This window comes from Nelusetta ayraudi, unplaced genomic scaffold (assembly GCF_046127955.1).
Source record: "Nelusetta ayraudi isolate G7.1 ecotype Tasmania unplaced genomic scaffold, CSIRO-AGI_Nayr_v1 ptg000004l, whole genome shotgun sequence".
In the NCBI taxonomy this organism is placed as follows: Eukaryota; Metazoa; Chordata; class Actinopteri; order Tetraodontiformes; family Monacanthidae; genus Nelusetta; species Nelusetta ayraudi.
This window is the reverse complement of record NW_027466054.1, coordinates 4,919,520-4,930,809: the sequence shown is the minus strand read 5'-3', so window position 1 is coordinate 4,930,809 and position 11,290 is coordinate 4,919,520. Positions and strand designations below refer to the sequence as shown.

The 11,290-nt window shown below is 46.7% G+C and overlaps 1 protein-coding gene across 4 annotated transcripts in view; it reads left to right on the top strand.

The window, feature by feature from the left end:
- Positions 1-1,918: 1,918 nt before the first annotated feature.
- The window catches only part of apbb2b (amyloid beta (A4) precursor protein-binding, family B, member 2b), a 44,632-nt gene continuing 35,260 nt past the window's right edge, over positions 1,919-11,290 (top strand). For 2 of the 4 annotated variants that reach the window (XM_076045613.1, XM_076045587.1), the window contains exon 1: positions 1,919-2,071. The gene's annotated coding sequence lies outside the window, so the exon portion shown is untranslated. Of the gene's footprint in view, positions 2,072-2,102; positions 2,124-2,353; positions 2,564-11,290 lie in introns of those variants that run through there. The other 2 variants (XM_076045596.1, XM_076045604.1) reach the window with 2 other exon arrangements.

The window sequence follows — 11,290 nt, the reverse complement described above, 5'->3', positions numbered from 1 at the left end:
CGGACTCCGATTTTGGACAAACTTCAGTACACGTATGTTTGCACGTTATAGATTAGACTAGCTCATTCAGTTTAACCTTACTACGGACGATTTCTCGATTGCAATTGCTTTAATAATTTAATGATGCATGAATGCAACTGAAATTATATTATATTCATACGTCCACGCGCTGAGTGTTAGGACACAAGTCATCGGCAGAGGGCGCAGTAACACTCTAGCGCGGTAACGGTCCCCGAAGCGGTGTGAGAAATATTTTTTAAGAACATTTATTTCTCATGCTGCAAGTATGCACCGACATGGTTCGTTCACAAGGTGATAGATAGATAGATAGATAGATAGATGATGCAGTCATGTAAAAATAACCACGAGGTGTCACGAAACGAAGCATTCGAAGTATGGGAATAAATGTGTCATGTTTGTATTATTTTTGAAAATGGATGGATTATATATTATGGACTTGCCTACTAGCACCACAACGAGAAAACAGCCAGATATAAATAACAATAATGATAAAAATAAAATAAAATAAAATTATACATTCATTGATCAACTAAAAGACATTTGATTGTTGTTAGACTGTTTTACAACATTCTCCGAAACTTTGTTCTTGCACAATTAAAACTTTCTGTCATACTGTTACAACTATCTTACTGTATTTTATTTTATTTTATTTTTAACAAATTCTTCCCTCTCAGTGGCCCAAATAGTTCTCAATACAGCTGTATTCCCAGAGTAAATCTTATTTGCAGTTGTGCCAGACATGCACGGATGTGTGAGTGGCTTTGAATTCTCCTGTGTGTAATCATGCTGGCTTTAGTGAGGAAATCAAATCTGAGTGTTGCCTGCTTCATTATCCATAAATGCATTAACATCAAAATAATTGCCCCTTCCTTATTTTTGCTTTAAGATGGAATTCTTGATGGGTTGAAACAGCTATGAAGAGATTAGCAAACTGATTATGACCTGAATCTTCCACCTCACACTTTTAGATTGAATAACAAATAGGGTGTTTGAAAATGTTTGTCTGTCTATTATTATATGGTCGAGACCAGTTTTTTTTTTTTCTCCGATCACAAATGCTTAAAATGTGTTTAGAGGTATGAATGTCAATTGTCGAACAAATTATAGTTGACAGTTTGCCAATGATTTTAAAAATATATATGTTGGCTTTATAACATATTGCATATAGCCCTTTTATATGTAAACACATACGTGCCATATTGTAACATTTTGCTATAGTGGCTTTTTTGGAAAGTGCTTCACAATAAATATATAAAAGTAAGAACAATAGAAAGCGATCAATGTGATGGTTATGGTTCATGGAGACAATTTATAGAATAGAATAGAATAGACAAGACCGCAATGCAAGGTAACACAAATTTCCTACATTTTATATTTGTCTGAACAAAGGAATACAGGAGTTAATAGAATAGAACGCCTTTATTAATCCCACAGTGGGGAAATTTGCATAAGCAACTGTATAGTGCAAAAAAAGGTGGCACATTATATTAATCAAAGAAATAAGACAATAAAAAAAAAATGAAAATACAATATTTGTAGGGCATAAAAAGAAAAAACAAGATATTCACATCTTATGGACAGTTGGATTTACAATATAGTACGGTATAGTATAGTAACTAGATTGTAATACAGTAATTAATTCAGTGTATAGCTTGCTTATATATTACGGATGAAACCACGTGAATTTGTTTGGATATATTTACATTACTAAATGTTTCCATGTAAATGTTCCATATACATGGCATGCAATTATTTATCGTGCTATCTTAAATTGCTACCATGTAAAGTGAAAACAAACAACAGTGTGAATGCGACGTCTTGAATGGCAACAGTCAAACGTCATAAAATCTCCGAGGAGCGTTTGCTTCCGGAGCAGCGTGTCCCGGATCCCTCCGTGACGGAGAGAACAGCGGCATCTGGGTGGGAGAAAGGAGGAGAAGGAGGAGGAGGATAGAGGAAGCGAGCCGAGTAGTAGTGAAGTGAACAGCACGGAGGGCAGAAAAGAGAGCAGGGAGCGCAGAGAGAAGGACGCCAGCACGCTGGACAGGAGGTGAGTGAGAAGAAGCCGTGGGGGGAAAGCAGGGAGAAGCGGGCAGGAGACGGTGAATAACTTCCCGTGTTCGTCGCTGTGGAATCCAAGGGCCCCGCTGTTGCTGCTGAGCGAGTCCGGCAGCGGTGGGGGAGACGAACCGGGGAGGCTGCGGTGGTGGATGGGGATTTGGGCAGAGGGAGACGAGGGGTGGGGGCTACCTTTTCTCATGTCGGGGGCTGTGTTTGTGGTTCCTGTTTGTGCTCTCGGGCTGTGTTTGTGTGTGTGTGAATGCGACGCCTGCTCGTGAAAACAGCCCCAGACACGGAGCCCTGTCTCGGTCAGACGGAGGAAGGGACGGTCGCTTGGTGGCCCGGTGGCTCGACGCCGCCGTCTTTAGCCCCGTCGCCCTGTTAGCGATCTGACGGGAGAGAAAGACCCGAGTTCACATAAGGCAGCTGCACCTCAGCAGCACATCGCAGATCGCCGCTTTTCAGCCGGCACGGGAAGGAGGTAGGAGGGTGGGAAACCCAGCCTGGGTTAGGACAGTTAGGCTGATAATGAAGTAATTATTTGATCACCTCCATTGTTCTAACTTACCTATTTGTAAACTCACTTGTTGCTGCTATGCATGCCTAATTCCACTCGTCCTGGGTTCAACGTCTTAGTTGTGTTGTAGGTCATGCACTCGTGCTATATCCTAAATATTGCCTTGTAACAACACGCAGGGATCCTCTATGGAACATCTAGCCCACTTTTTTCTGCGATTTGATGTCAGTTAAACCTTTATTTTAACCCCTTTAGATATCCAAACTTCTTTGTTTTCAACATCCAAACGCTTCCTCTGGTGGTCAGCTTCACCTTTTTATGATTGCTACTACAATTCTCTTTGAAAACTGACCTGTGATTGGCCCTGCGACTCATTGATTGACTGCTGGGTGAAGTGTTCCTGCACTGAAAGGTGCTCCTGTGGAGATGCTCCTCACCCTGTCTGGTCGAGCTCTCCTTCTTGGCCAAAGTACTCGTCATACACAGTACAGAAGGTCATTGTGGAGCAAAACAAGCATAAATGAGGGTTTTTTCTTCAACGTGTAGCCTCCAATGTGTTCCGTTTGTCTTGCACTGGTGAATGGGGTCGCCTCCGTGGAACACCAGCGAGCTAATCGCTTCCAGCTGCGGTGTGACGTGTGTAACCAGCCACTGAGATAAAGTGTTTGTTTTTTTTGAAGAAATATGGCCTAATGGCACGTTTGCATTGCCTGTTCTTTTATTACTGCAGCGAGCTCCTGCTGCTTGAGTTCCCCAACAAGTCCTGATTGTCACTTGTCACTAGACATAACATGAGTTTGCTGTTTTAATTTTTCCCTCCCCAGCAGAACTTGGCCGCTCTAAGTGGACGTGTTGCAAGAGTGCATGTGGGCCCATGTCGTGCAGGATGCGCCTCGTGTTCCTGTTGGATGTTGTTGACAATAACATGAATTACCAGAGGACCCGCCCGCTGTTTTCCCAGCGCTCTACTGAGGTTTCTCTCCCATCCCGTCACCCCCCCCCCCCGTCCATCTCCAGTACGTGCCAGTTTGCGCGCGACGACAAATCATTATTTTTGCAGCAGAATTTAAAAAATATAAATACAAATTCTCAACATGCACAAAGTCAGTAGCACAGACAGTGAGTGATTGCTATTTCAGTCACTCAGGTTTTTTTTAATGACTTTGTGGGACTTGCACTGCGGCGTCGGTTTCTTTGCGTGCAATCCGCAGACGAGTGATTGTGCGACTGGCTTCACCTCAGGAGAAGTTGCACCGTCATCCTCCTCCGTCTGAGTCACTGCCTGCTGGCTTCTCCTCCCACCTCGTCAGTCCCAACGGCCTCCTCGCACTGCTCTTTGTCTTATGCATTTTCAGCCTTGAGTCTGATACACGACTCATTTGCTAATTTGCAGGACTCAGGTGTCGCCCAGTCGCTTTATATTCCCCCACCCTTCATCCATCTTCCCCTCTGAATCCTCTGCTGGCGTTTCTATGAAGCTGCTCGATATGCGTTGGAAAAAGTTACCCAGGCAGTTCTGGCCTTTGATGCGGGCCAAGCGACTGTGGGCTTGCAGTGGTGTGTTTGTGTATGCAAGATAGTGTTTTCTTTTTTCTTTTTCTTTTTTTCTTGCGCTTTGGGCATATGAGAGTGCCTCACTCTCAGGACGGCGGCTCCTTTTCTGCTGAGGTAGCTTTTTGGCACTGCTTCAAGATGCAGAAATGAGCAAGACACGCATACATCAGTTTTTTTTTGCAGAGCTGCTGCTCACGGACAGACACACGGCGACGGAAATAGAAATTAAGTCATGCAAGCCGACACCTTCGCAACTTTTGAGTATGTAACGCAGACAGAAATACCCCACGATACCTTAGCAAGCTGGAAGTGCTGGGCAGACTGGATGCAATTGTGTTGCTGTTGGTCTATGTGTGTGTGTGCTAGTGTGTCATCTGTGCGTGCGTTTGAGAGAGGGTAGGGGTTGGGGGGGAGGGGGAAGGCAAGACGTGGGGACGGTCTTGCCCCGCAGTGCCAACCTGTTAGTCTGTGTGTGGTCGAGGTCACACACTGACACAGACATACAACAGCTGATGAGAGGGGATGGTAAAAGCGTGTGTGTGTGTGTGTGTGTGTGTGTGTGTGTGTGTGAGCAATCAGATAAAGAGCAGGGAGATCCCTTATCAGCACTGTGCTTCCTCTGAGAGACAATGCCACTGGACTGCCCTTGACCAAACTACTGTGTGTGTGTGTGTGTGTGTGTGTGTGTGTGTGTGTGTGTGTGTGTGTGTGTGTGTGTGTGTGTGTGTGTGTGTGTGTACCAGATTGTACAGATGGATTATGAATTGAGGGCGACAGCAGCAGATCTGGCCGGCTGTTGCCAACCTGACAGCTGATAGTAGCCAGACTGTTGTGTTTGTGTGTGTGTGTGTGTGTGTGTGTGTGTCTTTCTGTGTGTGCTGTGTGCGTGGTTTGGTGACATTGTTGTGTGGGTGCCCGAGTTGTCGATCTTTATTCCCGATCGCATTGTCTTCACTTTCTATTTCAGAGGCCGAGTCGATGCCTTTCAATAGGGTGATTGTGCCTGCCGTTAGGCTCGCTGTGTGTGTGTGTGTACGCATTGTTGTTGCAGGGAGCAGACAGCCGTGAGGTGTGTTTGAACAGAGAAGGAGCACAGAGGCCCCTCTTCATCCCGGAGGGTGTGAAACCCAATGATCGGCCCCCCATCTCGCTCTCCGTCCATCGGTCCGTCTCTCTTCATCTCTTCCCCGACAGCGTCTTTGCCGCATTTCACCGTCTTCGCCTCCTTCCCCCTCTGTTCCACTTTTGTTTTCTTTGCCGTAATGTGTGTGTCTGTGCGTGGTTGTGTGCGCACGCATCCCTTGTCTGTTCCTGGCAGCCCTCGCTGATGAGCCGTCTCCTCGCTGTCAGGCCCGCCGGGCTGTTGGCTCGTCAGCACGCATGATATTCGGCCCACAAATTAGCTTCGAAAGCAGGCGAGAGGTGGGTGAATGCGACTCCTCGTGCACGCAGAATTGACGTACGGGTGCGTACACACACCCACCCATACACACCCATCTCACCGTTTGTCTCAGCGTTGATTTTGTTTTCCGTTTCCGTTTCTGAGGTTGTCTTTTCCACTTGGCTGCACTCTCACTCTGCAGTCACTGGCCTCTCTCCCTTTCTCTCTCTGTCTCTCTCTCTTTCTCTCTCTCTCTCTCTCTCTCTCTCTCTCTCTTTCTCTCTCTCTCTCTCTCTCGCACACACACACACACATTGTGGTATGAAATGAAAATACTGAGATGACAGAGAATGCAGGGTTGAGCCTAGACAAAGGTCCAGAGTCCACAGCACAGTAGTTCACTTGTCTGAAAGGTCCTAATCCGTTGTTTTTTTTTTTTAGTGATAAAGCTCGAGATGTGTTTGGACGAATTGTTGGTGGTGATGGAGTTCACATTCTTATCAGGCTGTTAAAACTGTAGTTTGTTTTTGTTTCACCAGTGACAACTGCTTTAACCCTCTGTTTAGCATTTGTTGTTGAAAAGTGGTAGACAACAAAAAGGAGTGCAGAAAAAAAGGTGAGCAGTTCTGCTAAGTGCAATACAACGGTGCAGGATTTAGAGCGGCACTACGCATCTCCAGATTGGTGCACCACACAGATTGTGTAGTTCATTGCAGTCTAGTTACAGAAGTATGCAGTTTGGCTCCCAAACAAATGAAAGTGCGGTCGGGTGTTGATGCGTTGTCGATACTCCGCCTCTAATGCAGATTGCAGCTCCATCTACTTGCTGCATACATTCACCTCCAGGTCTTGTTGAGCTTTCTGCCAGCTCAGCCTCCAGAAGCAGAACATCTGAAAGGTAGCAGCTCTCGTTAGTTAATCAAAAGTCTCAGAATTAACACACTCCTCTGTACTGAGTTAATCCAAGGTCATCACATGATCCCAGGCTTCTTTTTCCTGGTCCGGCTGCACTGATGGTTCATTAATTGCACCTATTGGTTCATAAAACCTTGCTTATCCCTGCCTCTGCACAATTCACTGCCTTTTGCAAGTATTGCTCTTGTTTGTTACTGTTTGTTGGATAGTTTATTTTTTGTAGTGTTTTTAGCGCTGGAACAGCGTAGTTTCCCAATTTGGGATCAATTAAGTACATCTATTCTATCATATTCTATTCAATTCTATTCTATTATACTTGCCCAGTTAAAAGCATGGAATGAATCTCTGCTGCTCTGTAGCGCTGCAACGGGCCTCTTTGCCTTCTGCTGCGACAATTAACCAGCTGTAAACTTTACAAAACTCCTCAGAATTCCTCTCCGGTAGGTGTACGGAATGACGTCGGGAGCGTTGACTCAGGATCAAAAAAGCCGTTGTGGCGAGCTGGGTTTCCCGTGTCGCAACGCGCCTCGTGCGTGCATCACATCCTGCGGTGGGAAGCGCATTAATGAAACATCTGCGGGAGGGAAGGATGTGGTGCGGTGCCAAACGCCGGAGGGATCCGCCAAAGACGCAGCGTCGCTCAAACTGTTTCGTTAGGCCTCGCTTTGATTTTAATTGCACAACCCCTGATCGGCGTTAGGAATTGGCACCGCGAGTCTTCGCTCCAAACGGCTGCACTGGACCGCTGGGTTTGCTTGCGTCATCCTCGACCTGAGAAACCGATGTCCTGTCAGAGAGGAATTGTCTGTTAATGCCCAGAGGAGAACGGAGGGGAGGAAGAGCCGGCAGTGAGGGATGAGTTAAAGCACAGCGAGGCTGAGGGGGGAAGCATCTCTGCTGCCGAGTCTGAGACTCGTCTGGCAGAGCCGGGACATTCCTCTAGTGATGACTCACCCTCTCTCTCACTCCCTCTCTCTTAGCTCTCTCTCTCTGATCCTGCATCCCCTTCTATCCTCTCGCGCCGTGTAGCCGCTCGCCAGCCTTTCTAGCAGCTCCCTTGTCTTTCTGTCTCATTCTCCGATGGCTTTTCTTAAAGGTTTTTTCAGCGGGAAGTCGGCGAGTCCCAAATAATGAAGCCAGGATTCCTTTACACTCAAAATGTCAAGCCAGTCTTGTGACAGCACACAGTTTGCTTGCCACAGGCCTTTTAATAAAATGTGAGATTTTTTTTTTTGAAAGGCCATTATGAAGTCGCTTCATCTCCCCTCCCCCACCTCCCGTCTTGCTTTTCTCTTTTCTCTCCTGTCGCATCACAGCCCTATGCAGGACTCACAGCCTCTCCACCGCCTCTGCCCTCGTACTGGATCTGACAGGCCCTGTGCGTGCGTGTGGAATAGAAAGCCTCTATTAATTCCACATTGGGGAAATTTGCATAATTACAGCATAGTGCAAAAAGGAAAATTATGTTGATTAAAAAGAAATAAAATAAATTATTTATAGAGAAAGAAAGGAAAAAAAACTAGATATTTACATCATTTTGTGTACGTGTGTGTGCGTGTGTGTGCGTGTGTGTGTGTGCACATAAACAGTTTATGTGTTTGAACAGAAAAGTGGGTTGTGAAACACCAGCACTCGGTCAAAATGGCTAACGCTGTGTTCATGTCATCGCTCAGTGAAAGGTGAACTGGGATGAAAAGATGTAGTTGTACAAAGTGCTTCGAGATGCCTTTAGATGTGATTTAGCACATTATAAATAAAAACTGATTGATTGATAATTCACCATTAACATAGGCTGATGCTGTCATCAGGTAAGGCATAACAACCCCAGGGCTTAGGCCACCTTCTCTTTGTCTCCTTCCATATATGCGGTGGGTAAAAGCTAGCATCCGTTTTAGCATGAAGCTAAAAACAAACGTGTTTAAACAGAGGGCTAAGTACGCTGTTGTACGGAGGTCTGTGTTTCTTTTCTTTTCTTTTCTTGTTACATAGCTAAGCTCTCCACTCGAGTCTGGGATGGAAAAAGTGAAGGATGTGAAAATCATGTGGAGGCTTTGAAGGTTTTGGAACGGGAGTGCGTTACATAACAGTGTCGCAATTGACAAAGGGTCGCGCACAAAATGTGTTTGTGAGCCACATGTGCAGGACAAAATAAAAGTCAGACGTGGCTCTGCCCGCTGTCGTCCAGGAAAGAGCTGCGGTCTTGTTACGTCAAGGCAGCGGCGGCGGCGGCGCCGGCAGCGGCTCCCTGTGTGTTGTTCCACCGGGGAGCGAGGAACTGAAACGGGACTCTGCAGCAGCGCGTCTCCGCCCGGCGTCGCCGTGTTTCCCCGTCCGAAAACCTCCCCTCACCCACAGGAAAGAGGGGTCGCGGGTGAGGTGAGGAACGGCGGGGGATGGGGAGGGCTTCCACCAGCGTTTCTCAACTGGTGGCTCGCGACCCAAAAGTGGGTTACAGAGCTGTTTTGATTGGGTCGCGGCCTGCTTCGTGGGCAGCCCCCCCCCCCATTTTAAAGGGATGATGTATGTGTATGGAGAGAGTTGGCCATTTATTTTGCAAATAATTCACATAATTCCGTTCATTAGTTTCAATAATAATAATGATAATTAATAATTTATTTACTAGACATAATAGAAAGCGGGCTTGCATTTTTATTTTTGAGCACTCCTCACGATGAGGAAAAGAACGTGGGTCCTGAGCCTCCACCGGTTGAGAACCACTGGCTTACAGGTTACAGGATCTCAAGCCTTTTCCCAAATCCAGGGAATCTTTTCCAGGGCTGTAATGTTTCCCGTTCCACGTCACTTAGGGGGGCACCTCTGGGCTTCCTGTAGAAAGGCAGCTCCCTCCCCCGTCCCCTCCCTCTTCCCTTCCCTTCTGCTCCTCCCTCTCTTCCCCTTCCTTCTTGCAGGATTTGTGTTTGTGATTTCTGGAGTTAATAACTTGGCAGTGGCTGGTGTTTGCCTTAACTTTGGCTTTGTCCTTCCCTCTTTGTGCCCGGTCGACCCGATCGAGACCCGTCGTGAATGAGTAACCTCGTATGTGCCGACCGTCACGGCTGACGGATTCCTGTTTGTGCGTGCGTGTGTGTGCGTGCGTGCGCGTGCGTAAAGGCCATTGACTCTCGCTCTTGTTTGTGTTTGATTGACCCCTCTGCCTGTTGACTGTCCCCGGTTTGCTCAGTGGACCCCCCCCCCCCACCACCACCCCCACTCTGTTTTGTCTGCCCCTGTCTTGCTTAATTAGAGCTCTTCTACCCCCCTCCCCTCCCCTTTGTTGCCCCCAGTCACTCTACCCCCCCCCGACCCCCCGCCCCCCTTCGACTCGCAGAGGAGACATGCCTGAGATTCTTTGGCACACCCTGAAAATTCCTCACTGTTTTCTTTTTCTTTGTGGTCATCGTGGCCTCGCACTCTCCCACACACACAAACCACGCCAGCGCAAAATGATACCTTTGGCTGCGCGCAGTGTATTGTTGTCCTACTAATTTGATGCGCACACACACAAACACACACACACACACACACACACACACACACACACACTGGACGATGGACTAAATACTGTACTTGAAACCTTTGACTTTAAAATGGAATATAGTGAAGCTTTTTTCTTCCTGTCTGTCCTTCACACTCTCTCTGCTAGGACGACACACACACACGCACACACCTTGTAGCACCAAGGTGTGTGCGTGTGTGTGCGTGTGGTTTGTGGAAGTTGCAGCCCAATTCAGGTGTTATGTGTCCTAGTTATATTCTGGTTTTAACAATACAAGGATACACACACACACACACACACACACACACACACACACACCCTCTTCCTTCTTGCCGTCCAGCTCTTCCGCTCGTGCTCTATTCTGGAAGCAGACTGTGTAAATGGCCATTGTTTCCTTCACTGCAGCGTCTTCCTCTTCATAGGTAACACCCAAATGCAGTGTCCCATGACCAAAAATACATTTTTATATAGTTTTCTGGATGTACAGTACAACAAATCCCTTTTCAGGTAACATGGTAAATGAAAAATAAAAAAATAAATTCTGTCGCTGTTAAATAAAAGAACATGGAGTCCGTAGGATTTTAGGGTTTCAACTTTTTGCAACAGTTGGTTTTTTTTTGCCTCATTTTGAGCAGCGAAGAAGCACATTTAAATCAGCGTGCTTTGGAAAATCATCATGTTCCCGTTGCTTTAATTACGGCTTTTTTCATTGAAGTCCATTTTCTTCCTTGACTCCACTGCAATCCAGCAGGACGAGCTGTGATTCCTACACGACAACACTGATTCGAATGCTGCAGTGACGACCTCGTCGTAACCCCAAAGATGTTGTTGTTGTTGTTGTTATGAATCAAGCACACACAGATTGTTGTTGTTGTGTTCCCAACTGCTCAAAGTTTGTGGATCAAGGAAAAAAAAAAGGCAACAAAAATGTGGCTGCATTAGCTGCTCCACTAACCGTCGGCTGATCACACAGCCGCCTTTCAAATCCCAGCGAAAACACTCAGCGTCAGATGTGTTTGGTTTCCCCTTCAAGGTCGCCGCGTTAACCTCACGGCGGTTCCCATCGCCTCTGAACGGGAGCCAAGACAAAAAAACGAGAACAAAAAAAAAAAAAATACACGTCGCCCTCCAAAAAAACTAACTACAGGCTGCAGCTGCCTCGCCGCATCCTTTCACTCGCCAACCTCGGGCAGATGTAAAGTTTTCACTCCCGGGGTGGAGCGACAGTCCCAACCCCCTCCATCCCTATCCCCTACACACACACACACACACACACACACACACGCACACACTGAAACTGCAACTTTTAATCCCCGTCTGCCTGCATCTGGAGGGCTTGAAGTCG